Source organism: Trematomus bernacchii, unplaced genomic scaffold (assembly GCF_902827165.1).
Source record: "Trematomus bernacchii unplaced genomic scaffold, fTreBer1.1, whole genome shotgun sequence".
Taxonomy (NCBI): Eukaryota; Metazoa; Chordata; class Actinopteri; order Perciformes; family Nototheniidae; genus Trematomus; species Trematomus bernacchii.
Window position 1 is genome coordinate 20,997,661 of NW_022987739.1, and position 10,238 is coordinate 21,007,898.

A 10,238-nucleotide genomic window follows, 5' to 3' on the forward strand; every position below is an offset into this window, starting at 1 on the left:
GCAGAGTCCCTGTAGCTTCACGGAGACGGAGCAGCTAGCAGAGAGACAAGAAGCTAACAGCAGCAGTCACCTGACAGAGCTGTCACTCAATGTGACCACGCCCTAATTTATGCAAAAACTTTAAGACCTAATATAAATAAAAGGGTCATGTTAGAAAACAATTCACTCACAGATTCATAATCATGAAGGTGGAATCTAACTATATACATAATAATATGTATTGCATCCAGGGCTAGAAACGTATTTTTTCTGCTGTGAAATTGGGCATTTTAACATGGGGGTCTATGGAAATTGCTCCTTTCTGCAGTCATCGCCTATCGGCCAATATATGAACTGCAGTTTGTGGCACTTCCGTATTGGCGTCCCGGCTCTTCCCCAGAGTTTGCCGCTTGGCTAACACACACACATACACGGCAACGCCCACCACCAGCACACACACACACAATGGCAGATGCAAGTATCAGCGAGAGCAGCAGCGCATTTACAACTTGGAGATATAACCACTATTTTCAATTTGTGGGGATAAAGGACGCAAAAAATATTACGGTCAAATGTAAACTGTGTGCAGGACAGAAAGCATTGTCCACATCGAATAACAGCAATGCCAATCTCCTGAAGCACCTAACTAATGTACATGGGGCTATAAAACTAGTCGCCAAAGACCCCACCGTCTCAACCACCGGCAGTGACCCAGATGGAGCAACACCATCTAAACAGCCAAAAAACGATTTTTTTAAATCGCCACATGTCACCCAGAGTCAACTAAACAGATTGATTGCCAGGTATGTTGTTGAGGACATGCTGCCCATCGCAACGGTCGAGTCTGTTGCATTCAGAGAACTAGTCAGCAAAATACCAGTGAAAGCAGTGAAAGCAGGGCCACAGTGCAGAAAGACCTTTTCCAACAACACAAAAACTTGTATTTTTATTGTTATTATTTTTAAAGTAAAGTAACTTGTTACTAGTTACTTTTATAATTTAGTAACTAATAAAGTAACTAGTTACTTTTTTGAGAGCAGTAACTTTAACTATTACTAGTTACTTTTTAAAAGTAACTTGCCCAACACTGCTGATAGATGCCATGATTAAGCTACAGTTTACAATGATTTTAACAAATACTGCACATACATCAGTTAAACTTAACAAAGCAGGCACAGAAACACATTGATATACTGTCACTCAGGTCGAAGAAGAATCCGGCCCTTTACTTAAAGTGGACCTATCATGCTATATTTAAATGATATATTGTAGGGCCATACCTATATAAGGTATATTTATACGTTTCTGTTTTCAAAATACCAAACAGATCATGATTTTAAGCCATGCCTCATTTTGCTCCATTTGCTGTTCTCCAGCACTGTTTTTGCAGGGGGCTGATTCTGTGAGCTGCAGCTGACCACGCCCCCCTGCAGGAGAGGGGAGCGCGCTCTGAACAGCTGCTGGGCTGTCAGAAGAGGGGGAGAAAAATAGATCTCCGTCTTCCGTGTTTTATTATAGCCTATTATTATATAGAGTCGTTATTCATTTGTTTTAAAGCTCAATAAATAACAAAGAAGACCTTTGACCGGCACTTTTCTAATTTTGTCCGGAAGATTTCAACTTTAACGGACATCTTGACCAGCGAAAGAAACTGAAACTGAAACTCTGCCGCACGGTCCCCTCGTTCCTTGGAAGAGGCGGAGAGGTGGGTGTTTGTCATCTGCTGGTGGACTAACCGGAGAGAATTACAGTGCTTGCCTCGACGGGGAGGGATTGCATTGAATTGAAGCAGCAGTAGCAAACACTTGCCTCGGGGAGGGAGAAAAAAAGCCACAGCGGAGAATAAACAGAAGGGTAACCATGGTAACCATGCGCGGGAAGTCTTCTTCGCTGCTTTTGTGGCAGACTACAGCGCCACTTACAGGCCTGGCATATGTACTACAGCGTCTCCAGCGCTTTCGAGCGGCAATGGCTGGCCGTGGCCCAACCCCACATTCCACTGATAGGTCCCATCACTAGTTTTCCCCGTGCGGAACCATTCCTGTAATATACCAGAGCACTGCCGGAACACATAACATCCGACCTGCATGTCGTTGCTAACTAGACAGAACCGTCTTTTTAGAAACTCCCTTGCCATTTGAAATGTCTGTCTTATTAAAAACCAAATTAACCAAGGTTACAGCATCTTGCAGGACATGACTGTCACATAATACTCTGTATTATGATCAGTTCCTATGTGCCTGGACCATAGACTGTATATATAAAGGCCTGGACTGAGTATGACAGAAAAAGGCATGTGGACAGAAACAGAAAACAGTTGTTACAATATGTGTTACTGTGTCAATGTTGATTTGCAGACAACATTTATGTATTCATTTATTGATTTTAGGTGTGAATTGCCTCTCACAATTCACACAGCAGTCTTCTCTTTTACAATAAACAGGTGGCTTGTTCACATCATAAAGGGGAACTTGTCTACCGGTTGATGATTCAACACAAATATTTTACAAGCTCATTTACAATGTTATACGGGAACGTGATGTGTACGCTGTTCAGTAAAATCGCTGCCAAGAGCCAGTGTTCAGAAGGGTTCATTTGTTGGACTACTTAGACTACTTGTTTTTAGGGATACTTCTGTACAATATAATGCTAGATTTGAAGGCACAATGAGTAGTATGTTTATATTTAGACATTCCCCCCCTCTCAATTATCAGTTATAACACTTAAGTGTGTGGCAGTGTGTGTACCTGCAATGCAGACCTCTGCCTGTTTTCCTTATTTGGCTGTGTTCAGGACTTTTATGGTAATTTAAGTGAAACAACAAGTGAATCACATCCAGGGTATTCCACTGTTTCTATAAATGTCTTATATGTAAAATGTAAATTAAATGCCTTAATTGTTAAAGTTGAGACCCTCTTGCACTTAAAGGTGGGGTAGGTAAGTTTGAGAAACCGGCTCGAGATCGCTAGAATTTGAAAATACACAACCGGAGAAAATCTGCCACTTCCTTACAACACACACGAACGCGCACATGACCAATGAGGGCAGGAGATAAGTTTGTGCACAGATGGAAGGCTGACAGGCAGGTAGGCCATCCAGTTATTTTAGCCGGGCCGGCTAAAATGATTGGTCGTACTTTTTACAGTACTACGGCTTCCACAGATGACATTTTTTTATGGATTTTTTGTCAAAGCACTTAAGATATTCATTGCTATCGGGATGTTAAGAGCATTCCATGGAATATAACAAAAAGTGTATCTCGAGCCGGTTTCTCAAACTTACCTACCCCACCTTTAATGTTCATGAAAAAGTAAGATGTATGTCTTAACCAATCATTTAATTAAAAAAACTCTTGTTTAAATTATGTGTCTGTGTCTCTGTCACTGAGAGAATGAGCTCATAGTGCTGCTGATCATCATAAGCTAAACAGTCTGTATATTGCACTACATTTGTATAATGTAAGCTTCGTTGTTACTTTGCCTGCGGGAATAAGAAAAAAATAGTTAAGATATACTGAATATTATTTGATCTATTCCACCACTAGCTTAATCCCAAATAATGTAGGTGCCTTAAATAACCCCTTATTTTCTAGTGAGATGTATTTTTATGTTCATATAATAGTGATTTCAATGCCACCCCAAAATGATCACTGGTTCCATCCTGGCCACCCCACTGAAAATGTCCTGGCTCCGCCACTGAGTATAAAGTGCAATGAAAAGAAAATTCTCAAGTGAAGAACAAGTACCTCAAATTTACACCACTGCTTATGCAAAAAGTTGGACTTCCGAGAGATCTTGAGGAAATGAAGTTCAAGAAAGATTTTTGAAAAACTACCGAATCGTATTTAAACTTTGATGTGTTACTTAAGTTCATTGCATGGATGATGCCCGTGGGCAGAAGGCAGGCGTTCACCAAACATTTACACTCATCAAGCACCTCCGATCCCTCGATGGAGATGGACACGTTGGCAGGTGTGGCGTCTTCTTTTGCTGCACTTCATGGGGGACATGGAGCTTCACGACACTCAGCATAGTCCTTTTTCGACAATATCTTTGTCTCCATTCTGTCAAAACATGTAAATCAGTGTTAACATACTGTAGACTTTTCTTTGAAGTTACTTAGAGTTAGCTATTTAATTAAGTATTTAAGTAGCCATTGATTGTACATGTTCTTTTTAAGCAGAGAGGGATGGGGTGAGCTTCAAAAGGTGCAAAGGGCTTTATTATCATATGCACAGTAGCTACATTGTGGATATGCAATGAAAAACTTCAGTCCCAGGCTTCTCCAACAATGCAACATAAATATATATATATATATATATATATATATATATATATATATAGGACATAAAATAAATACAAAATATATATAAAAATAGTGCAAGCTCAGGATACTATTAAGGGAATTTATATTAACTCTTATTTGTTACGGTCAAAGTATGACTACAAGTAAGGAAGCTTAGTTTATTAAATGTTTGCTTTGTTTCAAACAGGAAGTAAACCTGATTCAATAATTGGGTCCTACAGGCTCAAACTATAAATTCTCCTGAAAAACTCATTTTGAATCAGAATATTAAATATTGAAATGTAGTAATTTAGAAAATATAAATAAATATTATACAGTAAAAATGTAATTCCAATGTACTTTATCTAAATGTTAACTTAAAAACAACTGGACACTGAAGAGGTTTTTCACATACTGGCAAGATGTACTTACCTTTAAAGAATAGAGATATTCATGTGCAAACAGAACAGCAGACACATTTGAACACAAATCAAGCAGAACATTTACCTGGTTCTCTTTAATCAGCTCCTCTGCCAACTCTTCCAGAAGCTCCATCAGGCGGGAGGACGGCTTCCGTCTAACTTCAGCGTGGTGCTGTTTAACAGACATGTCAATTATTGTAGCGAACACACATAACTGTAAGTACAGACAGATATTGGAGACAAAGATTATGCATTAACTTAAATTGAACGCGCTACAGAAGGAGGCACCAACAGTTAAACTTCTAATAAAGTCACTATTGTCCCAGTAGTCTCCCTGGATTACAGAGTGGCCCACAGGCAGTTTACACAGAGCAGCGTCCATGGCAGTGAATGTGTGACATACCTTTTTTTAGGAATCTGGTGCCGCTATCTGTCTCAGTGTGCAGAGGAACTAAAAGCACACATGTGCATCACACACAGTCGGATGCATGTGAGTGAATTTACTTGACTCCCACAGTAAAGGAAAACTCAGTTTGGCGCCATACTGCTTAACTACCGAGCAGCATTTGAAAATGTAGCAGCATTTGAAAATGTAGCTTGAACAACCCCCGAAGTAAAACAAACTCTTCTGAACTACTAATGCCCCATTGCGGAACAAAATTATTCTAAAATGTATATTTACATGTCATGTCACTTGTTAGACGCTTTTATCCAAAGCGACTTACATACTCAATACTGTGGACAATCCCCACAGGAGCAATTTGGGGTGAAGTGTCTTGCCCAGGGACACAACCCTGATCCGAACACCAACGCACAACCCACTGCACCACACGCCTCCCTGTATTTCGCCACTGTTAACTAGTTTGAAGCAACTACTAATCCACTAAGTATTACATGTTGTGTGTGCCGCACCCATGAAAGCAGGCTAAATTAGCTAACACGCTAACTAGCTAAATTGCTAAGCTGAAACACTGACGTTAGCTAACATTCGTTTGATATCCACATTAAGCTGACAAGCTAACAGGGATGTACAGAGTTAATAAAGTACATACTTACATGATTCAAAATCCACGAGTATTCATATTAGATGAGGATCCATGCTCTCTTCTCTTCAACTGGAACCATCTGCTTTTTATCAAATGTCTGTACTGTGCACAAACTCCTCTGACGTCATCGGGGGCGTCGCCCACCTTTACTCACATTGCCCAGGTACATTTTACTAGCTTTTCACAGGTTGTAGGTCAACACATTACTTTAGTTAACATTTACTTGGTGCTATGATTTAAATGTACTTAACAAAATGAAGATATAAAATTACTTGCAAATTCAAGTAACACATTAAATAATAGGAGAGATTTTGAGTTAATGAACATCATTAGTAATTTCTTGTAGAATTTAAACAAATAATCAAAGTATTATTTACTGAACCAAAAAGTCATTTTTTTCAGTGCAGTAGAATAGCTGCCAGACGTTATCAGGGGGCGCGGATCAGTGAAACTTCCTGCAGACTCGTGGGGACTCAGAGCCGTGACCGTAGCAGATCCAGAGATCCAGACATCCAGACTAATCATGCACGAGTCAACAGCAGACTCAGATTCGCAAATCCTGACTCACTGTGCAAAACATAGCAGACTCGTGCGGACTCAGAGCCGTAACCGTATAGCAGATCCAGAGATCCAGACTCATCATGCACGAGTCAACAGCAGACTCAAATTCGCAAATCCTGACTGACTGAATCAAGGGAACTTCCTTCACTGTGAAAAACATAGCAGACTCGTGCGGACTCGGAGCCGTAATCGTGCAGATCCAGAGATCCAGACTCAGATTCGGTGAGCGGACTGAATGAGTGGATTACTCTTACGGTTTCGGACTCGTCATGGTTTTCAGACTCAGAGAGTGTCAGCTCTGTTTGTGATAACGTAGATGCATACTGTGCACAGATCATTTGACGACTTCACCCAGTCAAGTTTAAGAAGCCAAATACTGTAATAAACAAGCATTAAGACACAAACGTTGTTAGATCATGTTTCTGTAGCGGAGGTTAATGTAAGGTTAGTTTAATATGCTCGTGAAATGCAAATCTCAAGTGACAAATAACAAATTACAAATACACAAACAGTGGACCTCACTAGTAGCTCTAAAATGTGAATTTATTTCAAGTTGGAGACTATATGCTCCTGTTTCACCGGTAGGATTTCTCCGCTCTTGGTGACTCATATGTCTCAAAGGACTCGTATGATCCGGATCTCTTCAATGACTGACTCAGAAGACCTTGAGTCCGTAAAAGGATCCGGATTTGCCATCTCTAGAATACAAGGGAAGACATGTATATACACACAGGACTTATCACAAAGACAAGACACAGCTGGAGAGGGCATGCCAACACACAAGGCTAACAGGTGAAATACGTAAATACGCTTCAAAACACTTGTACTTGCCTACCATTCTGAAAAGGGATCTGGTCCATCCTACATCCAAGACATGGTCAAACCATACACTCCAGCACGTGCAATTCGCTCTGCATCACCTTTCTACTCCCTCACTGCAAAGTGGAACCAGGTACACCTCAACAAAGACACAGCTTTTTGCTATCCTGGCTCCCAAATTGTGGAACGAGTTTCCCACTGATATCAGAACAGAGGAGAGTCTAAATATCTACCGTTGCAAACTGAAGGCCCACCTGTTTAGCTTATACCTTGGCGATAATAAAAAAGAAATACGGAACATACAATGATATTGCTTGTTTGAAGTGATTATGTCAGCCCTGTTCTTGTGGTCCCTTAGTTTGAATTTTGATGGTTTATTGCACTTATTGTAAGTTGCTTTGGATAAAAGTGTCAGCTTAATGCTATGTACTGTAATGTGAAAACAATCAGGCTATTAAACAGGTTAAAAAAAACTAAGACAGGAAGTAAAACAAGACAGGACAAAAGGACAAAATAAATTTCAAAATAAAACAGGAAAGAACATTAAACCAGGATCATGACTTGGGGTGTTTCTCAATCGCGAGTAAAGCTGCTTCAGAGCCACTATTTCAAGCATACTACGTCATCGAGTGCCGCCGAAGTACTGTTCCAATCTCCAGTATACTTGGAAATCTACCAAGCCCGGCGTACTCCGTTTGGAGAAATATCGAGTCTGCACATGAGTAGACTTCGCGGTCTTAAAATCCCCACAATGCTTTGCGCACGGACCAATTTCCCCAAATCTGTGGCGGAAGATGTAAGGCGGGGCCTCTCATATGACGCACACCTGCACACTTGCTAGCGTGTTCCACACTTCGTTTTCCGAATGCCAGGAAGTATTCTTGACTCGCTTCTGAAGCAAGATGCTCGGCAGACATGTGCTACCAAGCAAGCGTACTCGCGATTGAGAAACACCCATGGTTAAAGGAATGAAAGATGGAGGCTATGTTATTGGTAAATAGTCTGCAACTGGTGGAAACTTTGAACAAAAATATCTGAGTATATAGGGCAGCATGTAACAGCTATAATTAGTTACATTTAATATTTTCCATACAAACTTAGTACGAATATTTTCTTTTTTTGTTATAAGGGAAAAACACTTCTCTGCATGTGCAGAATGGAAATTAAAGATGATTTTCCAAAAGTAAAAGCAGAAGTTTAAGTTTCTCAAGGCTAAGTAGTTAAAACAGGAAATGAAAGAACTATCTATTTTTGTGGTTTGGGTAAAGTGACAGTGTCAAAAGGGCTTTTACTTTTTGTTGAACATGTACGCTTTATATATTTTTTTCTGGCTTTCATTTTGTTTCTGTAAAATTATAAAAAGCTCTCACTCGCTCTATTCCTGCTGCCAGAAACAATGTGAAGGAGCTGCATGGGCCACACCTCTTCTCGTATACTACTTCTTCTTATTCTATCTCTCCATCCATCCCACCCTCCCTCTTTCTCTCACTCTCTTTCATAAATTTCATTAACAGAGAAATCCCATTAGCTCCCTCTCTGGCCCTGCCTCTCAGGGTTAACAACTTTGCTTAGCCATGTAAATTCAGAGCTTAGTCAGGCCGATTCTCCACACAGCCACCGCCAGTATGCACGCCGCCCTCGCCACATTTAACGCTATCTTTGGATACGTTCATGTGTGTAGAGAGTGTGTTTGTGTGTGTGTGCACGTTGGGCTCAGGATGTGAGGTCTGTGTAAACCTTTTCCAGCAGATAATATTGATAATGTGCATGTGTGTGTGTGGGTGCATCTCAATATCATATACATACCGTACATATTCTGAGGGTCTGCTGTATGAAGTGGAGAGGGACACTTATCTCCCGTGGGCAGGACCTAGGCGTCTTACCACTGGCCTCGCTCGGCCCTCCTCCTCCCCAGCAGTCTCCCTCAGACCTCCTCCTTCCCTCTGTGAGGCTTTCCCACACAAAACCAGGAAGATTTACTCCACGTTGGCACCACCGTTGGCTTGCTGGCTCACAAACAAAGTGAAGCAGCTTAAGTGATATTTCACTTCGGGGGAGCGTTTTTATTCTTTCTGTTATTGGCATGGCCAGAAATGAACTGGTTCCATGTCTAAGATTTTTAACTCAAGATATTTTGGGCTTTAAAGAAATGTGTTTTTATATGGGTCACTTGCTGTGTTTACATGAGTTCCTGAACGTTTTGCTTCTGCTGATTTCTCTAGGGGTTTAAAGGTTGAAAAAAACTGCTGATGAAATTAAGAGAATTCAATTAAAACTCCTTTCCTCCTCTTCTCATCGGTAAACCCTTGAGGTTCCCCTGAAGTAACTATATTAAGCCCTCAGTGTGGTCCTTTTTAAGGGCCCAACCTACAGGGTATTTTGGGGTAAATTCCATAGTGCAAACTACATGAATCTAATGTAGGACAGGTAAGTGACTTTTGACAAACCAACTTCAACCCAAGGTCGGCCTACTTGCTTATCCTGGAACTTTCCATTGTATCGCACTTCATCTGCAGATTAGCTCAGTTGTTGAAACGTTACATAAATACTGTGCACCATTTTGGCTTAAAGCTGAGCTTGACAGTTTATTAATGACCATAAAGCAGTAGTTTTGGTAGGTGAATATGGATGAGAAGTTTTACAGCTGCACAGAATAAGATATAATGTTTACAATGAGTTACATTTGTTAATATTAATAATGAGTTCCATGACTATACTATCTTAATTTGCTGCTTGGCCCAAAAACAACAGCATAATTGAGTAAATTCATCTTGAGGTGCTTTGTCAAGGTCAAGAATGTCACATTTAAAGGATTATTTTGCAGGAAACTTACAAATGTAAATACAAAAAATGACATAACATAATTATTTATTTTTTAAAATAACATTATATATAAATAAATTATGCCGGTGTAAGAAGACAAATAAAATAAACTAAGGAACCATATGAACAATGCTCACTGTTCAGCTCTCTCTCAATATATTGTTGACAACATACTTCAGAAACACTGGTCATTTATGGACTTCAACCAAAAATAATGATTCCTGGCTCATGCTGGTGAAGTAAGCCTAAAGATCTCTGGCTCCAGAGGGGAGGATTTGACCCATGAACAAGGAAACATGTCAAT